Source organism: Castanea sativa, chromosome 5, assembly GCF_040712315.1.
Source record: "Castanea sativa cultivar Marrone di Chiusa Pesio chromosome 5, ASM4071231v1".
Classification (NCBI taxonomy): domain Eukaryota; kingdom Viridiplantae; phylum Streptophyta; class Magnoliopsida; order Fagales; family Fagaceae; genus Castanea; species Castanea sativa.
Genome location: NC_134017.1, coordinates 28,205,207 through 28,224,431, shown reverse-complemented (window position 1 = coordinate 28,224,431; position 19,225 = coordinate 28,205,207). Strand labels below are relative to the sequence as shown.

At 32.8% G+C, this 19,225-nt stretch overlaps 1 long non-coding RNA gene and 1 pseudogene across 1 annotated transcript; both read right to left on the bottom strand.

Annotated features, from left to right (window-relative positions):
* Positions 1–2,691: 2,691 nt before the first annotated feature.
* LOC142633405 (uncharacterized) lies at positions 2,692–3,734 on the bottom strand. The gene is made up of 3 exons (XR_012843900.1): positions 3,666–3,734; positions 2,934–3,075; positions 2,692–2,805 (listed from the first exon to the last, which is right to left on the bottom strand). It is a non-coding gene; the product is annotated as an uncharacterized LOC142633405 (long non-coding RNA).
* A 6,889-nt stretch (positions 3,735–10,623) lies between these two features.
* Positions 10,624–12,406, bottom strand: LOC142637195 (phospholipase A1-Igamma1, chloroplastic-like; annotated as a pseudogene).
* Positions 12,407–19,225: the final 6,819 nt, after the last annotated feature.

Below are 19,225 nucleotides of genomic sequence, written 5' to 3'. Positions count from 1 at the left end.
AAAATATATGTGTATTAGCTTTCATTATAGCCATCTTAGGCTTCCAGATTCAATCTATGGTAGTTATTATGAACTTTTAACTACAATGTGTGCAAAGTTTCTACAAAAAACAAATTGAGTATTAAGTATGGTCAAATGGCCTTTTTGAACACCAAACTTCATATCCCCTTTCGAGAAATATCATATGTTCATCCTCAACAAACCGTTTTATCATTGGTACTATACATAAACACCAGAATTTTAAGAAATTAACACGACAAGCGACCACAAAACAAAGTTTAGCAAAAAACATACAAAACCATAAATCATACAAAACTAAAAGAAACATCTCACACAACCCATATCTGAAGCTTGAATTACCCACTTTTTAAACATCCTCAAGAAGAAATACCCATATCAAAATATTATCCCCACCCAAGAGATTGACTCTACACAAGCTTTGGACTATAACCAAAACAAATAAGGAAGTGGATCCAAAATATTTCACCTGTTACACCTCTATTTCAGCAACTCAAGGAGCACTTGCTGCATCCATTAAAATGGAGCGGTGCTGGTAGGGGCGACACCACCTTATGGCTAGGGTGGTCCTGGTCCAGGACCACCCTGACTTGAAAAAAAATTATACCTAAAAATTTAAAATTTTATATTTATCTACCTTTAAAAAACATTTGGGAACACCCTGAATTTTTTTTATACCAATAAAATTAAATTTTGGTCCATAATTTGAGCAACTAAACAATATATTAGGGTCTTTCAAGCAAAAAGAACCACATACTTTTATATTCTTTTAAGCTTATACTACGGCTTTACTTTTAGTTTTTGCTTTACCTTACATACTGCCATTGTACGACTACTTTTCATCAAAAACATTATAATATGTATAATACAACTAATTGGTCAAGTCACGTAACTTTAGCCTTTTTCATTGTACAACTACTTTTTTTTTTCTTTTTCCAATAATTTTGATTAGAAAAAAATAGTAGTTTTAGTTAATTAATTGAATAAACTTAAAAAGTTACTTAATTTTATATAACATCAATTAATTCATTATATATATATATAAGATAAATTTTTTATTTTTATGATTATAATGAAACATGTGATTGTTCATTCTAAGGAAATTTGATTAAATTTACACGAAAAGTGTCACTAAATATTATGTTTTTACATTTTGCTATCATATTATTAGTAATAAAATTATAATATTTTTATTTATATAATTTAAAATTTTATTAATTACATTATTATGACGTCACCGGTTTGACCATCTGTCGGATCTCGGTCTGACCAAAAAACCAGTAACCAGTCTCTTTTTCGGTTCTTTCACCATACTGATTTATAAAACCATGGAAAAAAACCCAAAAAAAAAAAATTTGAACAAAAATCTGGAAAAAAAAAATTATAATAAAACCACTAACAAGGCCCAAACCAAATGCCAATGGAAAAGCCTAGTACAAGATCAATCTCATCTCAAACTAAGACTATCACTACTCCAACACCAACACGATTACATTTTTAATTCACGGATTCACAAGTCATTAAACAATTTAAACTAAAACTAAATCAAACCTAAAGGCTAAAAGGAAATAAGAAACTCACTTACTCTCTCTAGCTATCGTCGTCCATCTCTGTTCAGCAACACTAACAACAACCACAACTGAACTCCACAAGTTTTATGTTGTAAAAATTTATGTATTTGCATGTTTTTTATTGTCGTTGTTGTTGTTGTCAATATATAAATTTTTCTTTCTATTAGATTGTGTAATTTATGCTTCTTGAGAAACATCCTGGAAAAAATTCATGGAGCCGCCACTGGGTTCTATTGTGGTTTAGGTTGCTTTAAGTGGTGATAATGGGTGGTTGTGAGTAGAAGAAGCTCAAAAGAAAATAAAATTATTAACCACCTTAAAGAAAAATAAAATTCATTTGAGATATTATTCACATCTAAAATTTGCTTAAGAAAAAGGCTTGGGGTATTACAAGCAGCCTCCATTATTGCCTGCTTTCCAAAGCCTAATAAACAATAATAACTAATTGACTACTTGTTGAAAAATTTATGAAGGTGACAGCTGGCTGGTGTCTGTTCCAGCATTAGTGAATCACTAGTCGCTAACCCGTGCGATGCACGGGAAAATCTTATGAAAGTATAGTTTATACATTATAGCTTTCTAATTTTACATGAACTATCATAGTTTTTAATAATATTTGAAAAATAAAATAAAAAGTGAAAACTCAAGCCAATTCAAGATGAACCACTGCAATAACAAAGGCAATCCTCCCATTCGTTTTTAGCAAGTGATATCAAGTAAAAATCACATTTGCACAAAACCTAAATAGACATCAACAATTTTACTAAGTTTTTTGCTAACTTCATAATAATCATGGAACACCTTGCAAGCTTTGATCACCGTTGGTACATCATTGATGTCGAAGTTTATACATGTTTTCCATGTGGTATTAAGTTTTAGGGTTTTATACATGTGACAGCCAAATGATACCTAGAAAGACTTTTATCACATAATAATGATGCATCAATCAATATATAAATTTACTGTGTGTAACAACATTTAAAAGGAACAAATAAAAAATAAGTGTACTCATTGTTTTGAATGATCCATTCATCTCAATCAGAATTTAACAAACTAAATTTGATAAAATAGTTTTCAGATGAATAAAACTTTATAAAGCTTGGGTATAGTTTCCTCTTATTTGCAAAAGTTTCCACATAATTCATCCGAAAAAGTCAACAACTCTTCCCAGACCTTTTTTGGATAAGTGAATGACTCTTCCCAGACCTTACCAAACCTAAAAGAAAAGATTTAAAAGAAAACTTTAAATCAAATAATCATTCAGAGGAACAACTGCAAACAACCATGAAAATTTTATGACTTGAGTTTATATTCATTGAAATTGAACATTTACATGTTTCCTACCCTAAGGTTTTGGATTCAAACTCCAATTCCAAATGCCATGTTGCTTAATGTAAAGTTGTAAACTGTCAGCTTCTCATCTTTTTTAGGAATCCATCACCTCTTCTCAAAGGCATCATCCTAGCACACTGAACCTTCACCATCCCTATTAAACTTTAGCCCAAACAACTATATAAAGATGCTTGAATCCCAAACATACTAAATAAAAATCCAAAACTTATCATATGTATTATATCCCTACACTTTCTTAATAACCAAACCGAAATTATTTTAAAAAAAAATACAAACTTGCACACAATGATACCAAAAGAAAGAGAGTGTTTTTAAGATAATACCCAATTGTGATAATCATAGTCCACTGGCAGCCCATGTAAAAAATACTTATAGTCAACAACAGTGCAATGCAATCTGCTAGATAGAGTAAGATCATTCGCCAAAAAAAAAAAACACAAAAAAAAAGTACGAAATGGGAAGGACATTGATAATATATTCGAACATCTTAGTAAATTCTATGAAAGTTTCAAAGTAATCTAACTTTCAAATTAAAATTTGCTAGAGCACACATCAAGGAATTTAGGATTTTGAACAATATTGAGTCAAGATCTGTAAAAATGCACAAAATAGTCCATCAGATTTGTGTAGACAAATCATCAAATTTAAATGGGATTTGTTTGAAAACTATTAACATCAAATGGAGGAGAAAAGAGAACTTCATGGGAATGAAGATAAACTCACTCTTCTATGCTTCGCTCATCGCAAGTAATTCTGAAAACGATACACACATCTTTAACTCTCATTACATCTTTGTAGTTAGATATAGAAAGATAGAAAAAATGGCAAAACTTAGATACAGTACCTTAAGTACAGTAGCTTAGGTTCCCTACCTAAAATTTTAACACATGTCCAATTTAACCAACCAAATAAATGGCGTTAAAACTAAAATATCTTTTTCTTTTTTTATTTCCTTCTTCCTTCTTTGTACCTGCAAACGCTTCCCTTCCAAACCCAAAACCCATATTTCCTTCTTCCTTCTTTCTTCTTTTTCCTTGTACCTGCAAACAGCTTCTCTTCCAAACCCAAAACCTTTCTCTTCCAAACCACCGCTGACCCTTCTCTTCCAAACCCAAAACCTAGAAAAGAAAAAAAATAGAAAAAAAAGAAAGAAAGAAAGAATATCTCATATCTCTCTCTCTCTCTCTTGGTGTGTGTATGTATGTGTACCTGTTTCCTTTTTCTTCTTTTCTGATCTATGATTCTTTTTTTTTTTTTTTCTGATCTATGATGCTTTCTTCTTTTCTGATCTATGATTTTTTCTCTCTCTCTCTGTCGGTGTGTGTGTGTGCATGTATGTGTATTTGTTCCTTTCTCCTTTTCTAATCTATGGTTCTTTCTTTTCTGATCTATGATTTTGTCTTCTTTTTTGGACTATGATTCTTTCTCCGTTTCTGATCTATAGTTCTTTCTTTTTTGAGCTATGGTTCTCTTTTCTGATCTATGATTCTTTCTCTCTTTTCTGATCTATGACTCTTTCTCTCTCTCTCTCTCTCTCTCTCTCTCTCTCTCGGTGGAGATTTGAAGCCGTGGGTTCTCACAGCACAGGGAAAAAAAGGAAGAAGGAAAAAAGAGAAAATTGTAAGGCGTGGGTCAACGCTGTTTGTTTGGATGTTAAATTGGACAGATGTCAATATTTTAAATAAGAAACCTAAGCTGCTGTATCTAAGGAATTGTACCTAAGTTTTTCCCTAGAAGAAAAATGTTTAAATCAAACTCAAACACTTCAACAAAATAAAATAAATATATAGAATAGATTAAAAACCATCTTTTCTATAGGAAGCAAGGTTAATTTAAAAACACAAACTGGTCAAGTTTTAGATTACCAATATTGATGCAGCAAAAATTAGTAGAGATCGCCATTGATATCAACGGCAACAACAGCTCCTTAAATCTCAACCATTCAAATAAAAGATTTTCTCTCACTTTGAGTAAACATCAAAAATTCATACCAAAGTTAACAAAATGCTTAATTGGACATGTGAGAACTCTAAAAGAAAACTGAAAGAAGCACGCTTAGCAATTTTTTTTTTTAATTTCTCCTCCCAAATGAAATCTCAGAGCAGTGAAGTGGTCTAATTTTGAACAGTTCCATAGTGGCGCACACTACACAGTACACTCACTTGGCCTACCTGCTTGGTTTGAATTATAGTCTTTTATGTTCTAATATTATAGGACAGGTTCAAAAACGTATTGGGCTTTTCATTTCCTGTCTTTCAAAGATGTTAACTGACATTGAAAAATGCTAAGAGCTTTGTAACTCAGAGAGAATATTTGATCTCATAAAAGCGAAAAACAAAGGTTCGAATCTCCCTCCCTCACTTAGTATAACAATTGTATTATTGAAAAAAAAATTGACAATGAAGAATGAAGATGATGTTAATGTCTGAAAAACTCCCAAACAAATTCTCATATGGATCCTTAAATGAATAAAAAAAATGTGTCTTTGCATCATCTACAAAATAAATTTTTCAATACCATTTATCACAGTCCAAGAAAATTGTTAGTCACACCTCAAACTACAATTAAGGATTTTCGTGAATCATCTATATAACCAAATTCTACCTAACACTTAGCACACATTTGGAGAACTAATTCAATAAAAATATAAAATCCATATCAGTTGGGTCTCAAAGTAAAGTAGGTTCATCAATTTTACTAAGATCTAGTATTGTGTTTGACAGCCACCTTAATAGCTAATCAATAAATAAAGTAACTAACAAAAGAACAAAAAAGTTATGATTTTATATGAATAGAAAAAAGACAATGTCTTATACTTTCAATGACCATAAATATAATCCAAGCTTTCAGGGTGCTATGATTTCACTTTAAGCAGTAATGCTTTCAGTCTGCAATTCTCAGCTTTTTCCTTGAGCAATCCACAACTACAATACTACTTTGGAAGTGGGCATGGCTTAACTCCCAATTGTAGTGGCTCTCAACCACAAATCAATAAAGTAAGAACACCCAAAGTATTTGTCCATTCAAACAAAGTCTGAAAGAAGATCAGCTTCAACTCATGATATTATGAAATCCCCTCAAATCTTCTCTCCCTCAAAACATCCAAACAGGGGAAGGGTAACTCCCCACCCCATTCCTCATCTTTCCTCTCCTCTCCTCTCCTTGTAAATACACTCGAGTCAGGGATTGGACTTAGCTGAGTTAGCTCCCTTATTGGTTTTTTTTTTTTTTTGGATCGGTAGATGTAAAACTTTATTGGAAATGAAAAGAGGCACAGCAAAAAAAAAAAAAAAAAAAAAAAAAAAAACCAGGTAAACAGAGTGTACAAAGGGAAATAAAGCACTATACAAAACTACGTAAATATTGAAAATCAAACTAAGAAGATACAGGAATACCACCTAAGCCGAAAGTACAGTTTCTCCACAACTAATTGGGTACCAATCCAACTATAGCTTATTTCATAAATTAAAACCTACCTTTAGCATATAAAATAAGACAGAAAAGAAAAACGGTAAGAAGGAAAGTGACAATGTTTGGCCAAAGCACACTCCGTATTCGATATAGATAAGAATTAAAGAGCGGACCACCTATGATAGCAGCTATAAATCAATTTGCCAAAGCACAGCACAGAGATATAGATAATCTTTAAAGAGTCCATATCCGATCAATTTTCCTGGGCTTTTCCATCTCTCCCTGTTTCTCAATTAATCAATTATATCTCCATCAAAGTCCCAAACTCTCAGAACAATAATAAAGATTCAAAACCAAGCAGCAAACCAATCCATATAACAAAATGTAATATGGGAAACAAAAATCATCAAGCAAAAGAATGGAGGAAAAAAGAACTGAGATTTAGAGATACCTCAACTGAAGCAGGCACTGTCAGTATTTATACAGTGTGTGGAAAGGAAGACAGGAAGGAAGGAACTCAAAAAGGCAGCCATTAATGCGAAACAGTAGAGTAGGAAGGTGGGGAGCACAATTTCAGACTCTCTGTTTTCCTTCACGGTTTTAGTCTATGTTGAAATCAAGATGCAAGCTCGAAGGTTCATCAATGGAGGAAATGACAGACATGCAGAGAAAGAGAGAAAGAATGAACATTACGGAGCTTGAAAGAATGATTTCTATATATCTTAAATATCTGGCTCTGTTTCTTTATATACCAGAAACAGAGTAACAAACAAGTCAACCTATACAACCAATACAAACATGACAAGTGGCAGTAAATAACTAACTGACTGTGCTCTGTAAACTACACCGTATATTGTATTATAAGCCTATGCTACTGTAGCTTAGTACTACTATATACAAAACAACTAAACAGAACAACTAAACAAGTATCTAAATATTCTACCCTTTAACAAATATCTACAATTTACAAGATATTTAACAGTCTATTTGCTTTCTTCACGTCATATCACGCCACGGTTTTTATTTTGTTTTCCTTCACGGTTTCAGTCTATTTGCTTTCTTCACGTTTCCACACTTCTGCCTTCCACGGTTTTTATTTTGTTTTGTTTTTCCTTTTCACCTTTCACGGTTTTTATTTTTATTTTTTTCCTTTAAGTTGAAAAGGCTTTGGGTTAAGCTAGAAAGGCTTTGGGTTGGGCTTGACAGTGGAAATAAATAAATAAGGAGTTTTGGTGCAATTTCATGGTCACTTCGGTTCTTGTATTCGATGTGCTCCACATTCCTAGGGTAGCGCATCCTGACTACCCTGGTTGTGAGCGTCTTAAGATTGTGTTTATAGATGAGCTTATATTAGCTTTTTGTAAGCGTCCTTCTAACTGGGATGATCGTCAGTTCACCTCTTGTTCGGCCTTTGCTAAAGGTCCTCGTTTTCTAAACATGGTTATGACTTTTGTCTTGCATCCTCTTTCTCACGATAACTCTATTATAGAGTCTCGTGCTTGGTTTTTGTTATCCCTCATTGAGCATCTTACTATAGACTTCCCCTCTCATTTCATTCTTTCTCTCATAGATGTATATAAGGAAACAATGACTCGTGATAAGCTCATCTTCCCTTTAGCTATCATGAGGATTTTTCACAATTTTTCTGTTCCCTTTCTCGTTTCCGACCACTTCCATGTTATATGTGCCATAGACGTCACTACCATTAAACGGAGTGAGGTGTAGCTACGTTCGAGGTAGTCCAGATCGACAGTTCCTTTAGCTCCTTTAGCTCCATCCACCTTCACTCCCTTTACTTCTGCGGGTGGTGTGACTTTTGATGCGATCATGGTGCAGCTTCAACGCATAGATGCTCGCCTTGACACTCTCAGTAATGAGTTATGTCAAGTGAACACCCGTGTTGGTTGTATTGCCCAACAGTTGGCTCACCTTGGTGGCTTCGTAGAGTCTCCCTCTCCTCATCCCGAGGCATATAAGGACAATGATGACTCCAACGACGATGGTGATGATGGAGATAGCGATGCTAGCTCTTCCGGTGATGACGAGATGTCTACTTGATACTCTTACCCTTTGTCACTCGTGACAAAAAGGGGAAGTAGTTTTGGATATGAAAGTAGTTATACTCATAGGGAGAGGGTTAGTATAGGAGATTGGGGAGGGTTAGTATTTGAGGATTGTGATGTATCTTTTCTTTTATTTCTATTTTAGATACATTCTTCTTGTATCTTAGGTCTTGTGACCATTTTGACATGCATTGTACTTATATTTGGTTATATATATATGTTGATGTATATTATTTCACTTATCTCTTCATGTGTTGTTTTTGTTCTCTCTTTATACACATGTTTCTTATTTGTTGTATGCAATTTTTTATTTCTGCTTCACACAAAGATATCTTAATGAGTTTTGTTTAAGTGTTTCAAAAATACAGGTTGTCAAAGTCTTCCTTGCCATGAACTCCCTTCTTGCAAAAATTTTCAAGAATTTGTGTTATGATAGATTTTATTGTACTTAACAAATGAGTATGAGTTGAGTGATTTATGACTTCTCTCATATGTTCATTTTTTTGTTATGGTTTTGTCACAGATTGCCAAAAGGGGAGATTGTTAGCACATATATGATTGGATGTTAGGAACATATTTCAACTTTTTATGTATTGGCTAATCCTTTGACAAAACACACTTTACTTGTAATTAGGTAGATCTAGGATGTGTTTAATACTTCAAGAAACAAGGTTTCAAGTTCAAGTGTTAAAGCCATACAAGTGAAGAAGTGCAGTTTATTAAAACTCGATAGCTAGCTTAACAGCTAGCATCTATCAAGGTTTAAAAAGAGCTGCTTAAGCTCGAGACTCAACAACTGCTCGACAGCTAGGGTATCAGTCGAGGTTTATGAAACTCAGTTTTTCAAGACTATTTTTCATCCAATCCATGAATATGTGTTTGTGCTTTCTTTTTTCACAACCCTAAACATATATAAGGATTATTTTAAGGGCCGTATCAGGTTGCACAACCAAGAGCACAATTACTCAAAAGCATAACTCCACAAGTGTAACTGGAAACCTAGTTTTGCCCTAGTTCTTAAGAAGCTGCTGTATTTGTACACCATAGGGCTTTGTGACCAAGCAACTTTGTGATCTTCATGTGTTGAAGAACAGAAGAATTTTGCAGCCAACATCTTTCTCTAGTTGGTAAACAAGTTGCGTACTAGGATCTGCACATCTTTTGGTTAGTCATGTACTAGGAGCCGTGTAATATAAGGAGAGATTGCCACTATAAAACAAGTTCAATTGGGTATTGGAGTAAGGGTTCAACTGTAGGTTGGTATAAGGTACTGGTATTCCTTTACTTGTAACCGCTTGTTTTGATAATAGTGGATTCTTAGGAGTGGTGACATTAAAATCATCCGGTAGAGTTTTTCCCATTCGTAAACAAATCACCGTGTCATTTAATTTCCACTGCATATTTAGTTATTTGGTGATTTGTTTGTGCTGCCACGTTCATTGCATGTGATTAAACCTAATTATTTCACTTGGCTAATTAATTGGTTAATTTATCAAAAGGGGTCAATACATTTTTGGCCTATCAATCCCCACCCAAGAGATTGACTCTACACAAGCTTTAGACCATAACCAAAACAATAAGGAAGTGGATCCAAGAAAATTTCACATTTACACCACTGTTTCAGCAACTCAAGGAGAACACTTGCTGCCTCCATTAAAATGGAGCAGTGCTAGTGTGGTTTAGGTTGCTTTAAGTGGATATAATGGGTGATTATGAGTAGAGGAAGCTTAAAGAAAAATAAAATTCATTTGAGATATTATTCGCATCTAAAATTTGCTTAAGAAAAAGGCTTGGGGTGTTACAAGCAGCCTTCATTAATGCCTGCTTTCCAAAGCCTAATCAATAGTAATAAAAGATTGACTACTTGTTGAAAAATTTATGAAGGTGACAGCTGGCTGGCTTATGCCTGAGTTTAGAACGTCAGAATCAGTTGAGATTAGGCCAAAGCCTGACTACTATCTTCATTGTTCTCACGGTCAAATTTTTGGCTTAGTGAAATTATGTCCTTTGGCTAATTTCAATTCTATTGTGTCTGTTCCAGCATTAGTGAATCATTTGTTAGATTCTAAAAAGTGCCTGTGGTATAAAAATGGTTTGCAGAACATGGTGACAAACAAGAAGCCGAAGTATTGAATAAACAAAAGGATTTAGTTTGGAGTGCAATTTAGAATACAATGTCACAAATCGATATCAATTCAAGTGCCCAACATCCTCAACGAAACTCAGAAGCTTAGAGCTCAAAACTGCTTGATATTACAATTTGAAACATCTATGTATCTACATATTAATGCAGTTCATTCTCAGATGGTACAGATAATGGAGAAGGAACATCTTCAGGTTCTCTACACGGTTTAACCCACCTTCGATGTTTGTTAAGCACAAGCCCCTTGTAAGGCAATTGATACCAAAACTTAGGGATCCTCAACTCCTCAATTAGCATATCTGTTGACTTGTTCACCAATGCAACATCTCTCCGAGCATTCCACCGAAACTTGCGCTGCTTGCCAAGAAATCCATCTAAGAGATGGAGGTATATCTCCAAATTATGGCTGCCTATCAAATCAGACTCACGCTTTAAATAAGGTGACATGAACATGTCAAGTTTCAACTGGCTTCCTACATGCCTATAAACCCAATCGAATTTTTTAGTAACAAAATTAAGCTTATGAAGAATATTGTTACATATGAACCCTGGAAATTTTGGGACTATATCTTGCTTAACTACAATGCGTAGTGTTTTGACCCCTATTTCATCAAGCTTTTCCTTAAATGCCAAGTTCCCAACCCTTGGTGCTCCAAAAGAAATGACACTAATGGGAAGGCCAGGGATTGAAGTTGCAGCTTCATAAGCATTGAGGAGAGCCAAAGCACCACCAAGGCTATGCCCAATGATGGTGAAGCTTATTTCTTCACCTTTTGCTTTATAGAACTTGATGAGTCGATTCACTTCTTCCATGACTTGCTCAGAAGCACTCAACTTGTTATACCTGGTGAACTCACTCTTTGATTTATAAATACTACGAAACCCATGTTGGACCTTTATTTTCCCATCCCCAATATGCTCAAGCATTGCCTTAAGATCGGTGAACCATTCAGTTGGAGCAATTGTACCTCGCCATGCCATGACTATGTCTCTTCTTCCAATCCTTTCTGATTCTTCATCGTTGCTAACCGCTACATAGCCCATCCAATTGGAATCTTTGCTCCATGTTTCACCTAGATGTGACCTCTCAAACCAACTCGGAACATCTACATGTGACATGGCGTAGACGTACTTAGTAACCTTGTAACCATGATTTGTTAGGCCTAATTCTTCGAAAAGCTTGTGCCGGCCGGTTGTATCTACAACTCCCACAAAACTCGGACAAAGGATCAAAGTCAAATCCATCATAAGTAGCCTGTGCAAATTCTCCATATTTAATAATTTCGCGTCGAAGCCAAGGATGGAGAGGGTCAAGAAGATTGTCCCAATTGTGCAAACCATGAATTTCATGCCATTTTGTTGATATGTTTTCCTTTGGGGACTTGGTGGGAGTCATTAGATCACCCGAGTCTATAAAATCTGAAGCTGTGTATGGCAAGTGGAGGAGGGATAATAGTGATTTTGTGACATGATGAGAAGCTTTTTTCTTTATATGTGCTTGTTGAATTGGCTTAATAGTTAACAGCCTCCTCTGCTTGAACCCGGACTAGGGAGAGTTGTTTCATGCTTGATGCACAAGTTAGATGAAAACGATTAAGCTTCATAGTGGATGATGATGCCTTTTTGATGGCCTTCCAAGTTACACCAAACTTCAACTTCAATACTCATTTGGTTTTCTTTGCTCCTTTTTCTTTTCTGACTTGCCTCAATGGTGATACTTCCATGATGGTCTTAAGGGGGTTATGCAAGACAACTTGTAATATCAAATTAAGGATGAAGATTGAACTGATCAAAAGAAAGAAAGAAAGAAAGATGAAGATTGAAGGGGATTAATATCAGCTTGTGTTTTGTTTTTGAAAATCAATGTCAACTTATGTTGGGTATGAATGAGACTTACATATACACAATGATACTAGGTTGAAGTTTGATAGAAGCCTTCGGTTTGAATTGTTCAAGCTCACGCCTTTGACTGTGAAATGGTAGACCTTGACTGTGAAATGGTAGTTGAGACTCGGAGAGGTAGTTGAGACTTGGAGAGTGGGACTGGGTTTTTCCTGAGGTCATGTTCTTTTCAAAAGCCGATCGTTACACTATTAGATTTTTTTTTTTCCTAAATAAAGTATATCACCGTATAATATATAATATATAAATATATATTATATAAGACCAATGGCGGCTAATATACAATTTTTTTTTCCTTTAAAATATAATGGCTGCTAAAATTAATATTTATTAACCTTTCAAAAAAATTATTAATATAGATTATATATTACATGTAAAATATCATACAATATAATATCAGATAATATATCATATAAGATCAATGGACCATGTTGGGATTGACCCTGGGGGAAGGTGTAAACACAGAGAAGTTGGCTTCCACTATTGCACACTTGGCATTGTTCAATTCCATGGATAAAAATATCGATAGTCCATTTGCACAAGCTGCTCTGCTGGCAGGACTGAAGCACAACGGAGGAAAGAGAGATGATATTACAGTTATTGTTCGCCATGTTCTTGCATAGATTGAGTTTAGGTGTATTATTCATCCAAAAAACAAAAAAGTTTGGGTCTTCTGCTTTGTTTTAGTACTATTCTTGTTTGTAATTAAAATGCTCTGCATTGAAGCAGTGCTAAGCCTTTTGGCTCATAGCTCAGCTTTGTATTGTGGTTTTTGATCATCAATAATATTTCTGATTCATTACAGTTTTAAATGAGATAATTTTGTGAGGCTTAGTCCATAAAACTTAGGCTAACTTGAACTGTTTTTCGCCCATTTTTGGACTTGTTTGTTTGAGGTATATATTTGTTCCTTCAAAATTAGAGTTTGCCATATCATTGTACGCCTGTGTCTTTTTCTAACGCTAAAAATTGCTGCAATTCTATGAATGTAAGAATATTATAAAATCACGTAAATTTTAGTGTTGGTTTGGGTTTGGGTTTGGGTGAATGGTAATTCGGAACTAGATCATATTGCCAAAGCTCGGTATTGTTCTGCATCTTTGCCAAGAAATTGTTAAATCATTTCCAATAATTAAGAAATTATGATTTTATTTGACTACAATTATTAAGAGAAAAAAATTTGCCAACGACAACAAAAATGTTAACAGAAAATAAAGGGGAAACACCTGAGAGAGAGAGAGAGAGAGAGAGAGAGAGAGAGAGAGAGAGAGAGAGACCAAAACAAAACCAAGAAATTAATTTAAGATTTTTTTATGAGAAAAATTAATTTGGGATTCTGAGTTTGTTAATGTACGTGTGGAAGTGACAGAGACAACTATTCTCATTGCTTGTTCCATAATTTTCAAAAAGGAAAATCTTGTTATACACAATCATTATATACTTTGTTAATACTCTCTTTCAAATCATGTTTTGAAAACACAATTTTAATTAAAAATCTGAAATGGTGAAATCTTGTTTTGAAATAATGAATTCACAATTTTAATTGAAATCGTTTTTGTGAAAGCATGATTTTAGCCCACATGGTAGTGCATAATGAATATGCAATAGTGAGTGTGATAATCAATGTCCTTTGCAGAATTAGAAACTACATACCTCAATGTTGAGAGTATGTGGACATGGAACTTGGGTAGCAACTAGTTCTGATTAAATTATGAAGTGAGTGCAGCGTGCACCTACTTACTCTTCTTTCAAGAATTGGCAATGGAGTTGGATCATGGATGCTCCATCCTATCCCATCTCTTCTTTGAGGCTAGAAAAACCTGTACGAGATAGTAGCAATGTAGGTCTGGCTCAAGATGGGTCGAAGATATTTTACCAATCCTAATTAGATTGCTTTGACATTGAGGAAATGACAATTAAATACAAAGGAAAGTGACGGTTGTGAGAGTATTAGGAGAGAAGTAACACACAAGTTTTTTGAAGATACTACCAGAGAATGTGTATGAAAAACAATAAAACCTATGACACATCATTTTGCACACATGTCCATACAAATGGGTGAATTTGAACTAAAATTGTGACTTGAAGACATTATTTCAAGTTGGAAATCAAAACCCGTCCCTACCTTATATGTTATAAAATCCGTGCTAGGTGGAGCAGCATGGGAAGGGTTTTTTTTTTTTTTTTTTTTTTAAAATGGGCAGTGCGAATTGTTTTTGCTATCATTTTTTTTTTTTTACTTTATAGGGCTATTCAAAAATTTAAAAGTGCATATATATATATATATATATATATATATAAAAAGTTAAAATTAAATCATTAATATATTTCAAGAATTCCCAATTGCGAATCCTAACAACACGGTAGTAGATGAGAATATTAACCACAAAAACTTTTTATATACAAAAGGGGAAATACAAAATACCCCCATTTAACCAAGACAAGAATATTACATGAGAATATTAACCACAAAAACTTCTAATACCCCATCTAACCAGTCCAATAATAAAACAGTGGTGTTTATTTATTTATTATTTTTTTTTATACAAAATAGAAATTTTACTTTAGCATAATTTAAGTATATATCTAAAACTTGAACCCCAGCCTCTTGCCTGTCATAATCCACAAGCACTTATAATTGTAAAATGGCCATCGCACTAAGGATGTTTGGCAATTGTAGTGGTGTTTATTAAATTGTTATTGTGTGCAACACTAGCAAGTTATTACCCAATAAAAATACTTTAATGTAAAAGTTCACTCAACTTTGATTTTTATTGCTAACTTAATCCTGCTCCTTTTGTATTTCGTTTTTTAATACTCTTCTTGTGGAATGAACTACCTAGCTACTACAATGTCAAAAGTCATAACATCTTATTCAGGTTCAGGTTATGTTATCTAGGGTTCTAATTGAAACACTTTTTATTTTTTTTGTTACATTAATTTCATATAGTCAATTAGAGTAGTATTACAAGGTCCAAAATGCGTGCGTGACAGAAGCAAGTGTTGCAATAGAGGTTTGATATGTAGTCAGATAACAATCGCCTGATATGATATCTCCACCAATGCTGTTAGTGTTAGTTGCCCAAGTGCATAGCTCCTAATTTACCCATACAAACCTGCTCCAACTCCCTGCCAAAAACAGATATTTGAATTTAACTTCTTTAATTATCAGTGTAAGTCTTTCTTTAGAGAGGATTATTAGGGTAAGTCTGGGTTTGGATAAAAGATTTTTATTCAAAAAAGTATGGGCACATATATATACACCGTGTCTCACTCTTCTCCCATTAAAAACTCTCTCATTTTCTCCTATTTTAATATAAACTAGCCGTGAATCCGCGCATTGCGCGTGATAATTATTTTTATGATGGTTTTATTAAAATTTTATTTTTTACAATTTAAACTAATCTAATAATGAGTAATGTATTTTGTAATTATATTTTTATTTATTATAGAAACAATCATAAATGTAATATATAAAAAATCCAAAACACCAAAAAAACGTAAACTAAAAAAAATTAATAAACCTTAACAATGATTAATTGAACCAATATTAGGATAAAATTTTGTTTTTGATAATCTATTAAGGTTATTTTCTTTGTAGAAATTATAAAATCGGCCACCCAAAACATATTATCAAATAAACAATTATTAGCAAAATCTAAGAATTGAATTTCTATACATGCATTGTTATGAAATAATAATAATTAAAATAAAATTGCAAAAATTAAAATTTGTCACCTATCCGATTATTTTCATTTGGCTAACCTTTGCTTTTCTTTAAATGAATGACATTATAGAGTACTTCTAATACAATTATTAAGAGTACTTTATCCACCACAAAGGATTAGAAAATAAAAAAAAAATATTAGTAAAGTTTCATAGTTTAACATCTAAATTGAGCACTATAAAAAATCATGATACGTAACAAAATAAATACCAAATTAGCCAAATCATGCTATGTAATAGAATAATATTATATTTTTATGTGCTATATTTAATTCTTTAAAACGCAATAGGATAACATTTAACAATCAAAGAGAATAAATAAACAACAACAACAATTTATAAAACAAAACTAAATCGCATTAACCCAAAATAGAGTTTTAAAGAATATAAAAAATTATCAACCTAAAGTGGAGATGAAAAAAAAAAATCCACCAAAACATTTAGAGAGAGAGAGAGAGAGAGAGAGAGAGAGAGAGAGAGAGAGAGAACCTTTTTTTGTGAGGGAAAACTATGCATAGAATAGAAGAGATAGTGAAAAATCTATAGTAAAATGGTGTGAATAAGAAGAGACAAAAATAAAGAAAAATGAACGGAAAGAAGAAGAATAATATTAATGTAGAGGGTAGTGGGAAGAGAAAGGTTTGGGAAAGTGTAAATATTAAAAAAAAAATGTTAAAAACAATTATAGGAAAATTTGAAAGAAAAAAAAAACCCTAAAGCTTGAAAGGCTTCAACGTTGTTGTTGTTGTCCCCCCCCCCCCCCCTAAGCTGAAAATGCTCACACAAAACCCTAAAACTGAACTGAAAAGGCTTTGGGTTGGAATTGATAGTGGAACTAAGTAAATAAGAGGTGGGCTGGAATATTAATTATACAGATTTATTATAAGGTGATAGTGGAAATAAATAAATAAGTAGTGGGCTGGATTTATTATAAGGTGATAATGGGAGCAAATAAATAAGTAGTGGGTTGCATTTATAGGGTTGAAAATTGTAAAAACAATTTTAATATTGTAGGAAATTTTTTTTTTTAAATGATGTGGCACAACGTGAGAGCAACTACATTAAATGCTACGCTTCAGTTTTTAGTAATAATATAGATATAGATAAGCGACTCCCAGCTAATAAAAAATCCAACGAATAAAAAAAATCCACCTACTATTTTCTTTCTTCCTCTTTCCAAAACCAGTCCCTTCTACCATATCTCTCTTTTTCTGGTATGATACTCACTAGTAGGCAATCTGCTATACCGAATTATCAAAACATCACATTTGGTAGTTTTATCTCACATTGTACAGTTCCAATGTGACAGTTTTTTAGTCACATTTGCTGATTTCCTTTCTTTCTTTTTTTTACATTTGATGGTTTCATCTTCACATTGTGCAGTTCCAACATCGCATTTTACAATATTTTTGTCACATTTAATGGTTTCCTTATATTTTTTTCTCACATTTGACGGTTTTATTCTCACATTGTGCAGTTCGAACATCATATTTGACAGTATTTTTGTCACATTTGATGGTTCCCCTTTTTTTCCTTACATTTAACAATTTTATCCTCACATTATGTAGTATCAATATCACATGTGATTGTACTTTTGTCACATTAGGTGATTTCTTTATTTTTTTTTCCTTACACTTGACGGTTTCATCCACACATTGTGCAATTCCAACATCACATGTGACTATTCTTTTGTTACGTTTGGTGGTTCCCTTATTTTGTTTTCTCACATTTGATGGTTCCATTGTCATATTTAGCAGTACCAACATCATATTTGACAATAATTTTGTCACATTTAGTGGTTCCCTTTTCCTTTTTTTTTTTTTTTTTTTTCACATCTAACAATTTCATCCTTACATTGTACAATACCCACATCGCATGTGATTTTACTATTGTCACATTTTGGTGGTTCCTTTTTTTTTTTTTTTTCCTCACATTTGATAGTTCCATTATCACATTAGGCAATACCAACATCACATCTGACTGTACTTTTGTCACATTTAATGGTACCCTTTTTTTTTTTCACATTTGACAGTTCCATTATTACATTGGATAGTAACAATATCACTTCTGACCGTATTTTTGTCATATTCATTGGTACCTTTTTTTTTTTCACATTTGACAGTTCCATTGTCACATTAGCAATACCAATATTACATCTGACTATATTTTTACTTTTGGGTCCACCACAGAAATCACTTTTTTACTTACTAATAACCGCTCATTACAATAACAATTTTTAAAAAAAAAAAAAATTGTAACTCTAGCATTTTCCTCGTTTTAAAAGCTATAAAAAAATTTAGATCTAAAATCTAAAACAAAATAAACATCCCAAAAAAATTAACTATTGAGCTTTGAACTTGTGTCCAATCCAATTGCTAGCAAGTGTTTGAGCTTTGAACTAGTGAAATAAGATTAACAATAAGCGGAACATTTTATTTTTTATTTTTTCAAAGTATAATGGTTGCAAATTTATTTTCAAATTCTTGTCACAACCTAATTGTCAACTATGAAACTTAAAAAGAATGAGTGCCTCAACATTGAAGTACAAGTACATGCGTGTACACAACACATACATTTGTGATCACAACAATTCACTAAATTGTTGTATGAAAGATAAAAATTCAATCTCCCATTCATTTTAAAAAATATATACAATCATATATGATGTTCTACTGATTTATTTATATATAAATGTTTTAAATATAACTTTCACTTAAAACTTTAAATTCTTCTCAAAAAAAAAAAAAAACTTACAACTTTAAATGTTCGTTTACGTAAGAATTTTCAATTTCAGTAATGCTTTTATAGAAATATTAAATTTAACTCCTTTTTTTTACTTTCTATGTAATTTTTTTTCAAAGAATTAATTTTATTTATTTATTTATTTATAATCTATCTAGACCTATGAACCATGTCTCAAATGGCATATGTGGCTCCCACCATAACATAATGGCTCTTCTAAGACCACAATTGTCACCATAATTTGATGAAATAGTCCAATGTGAGTAATGTACAAATGTACAATTATTTTGATAACG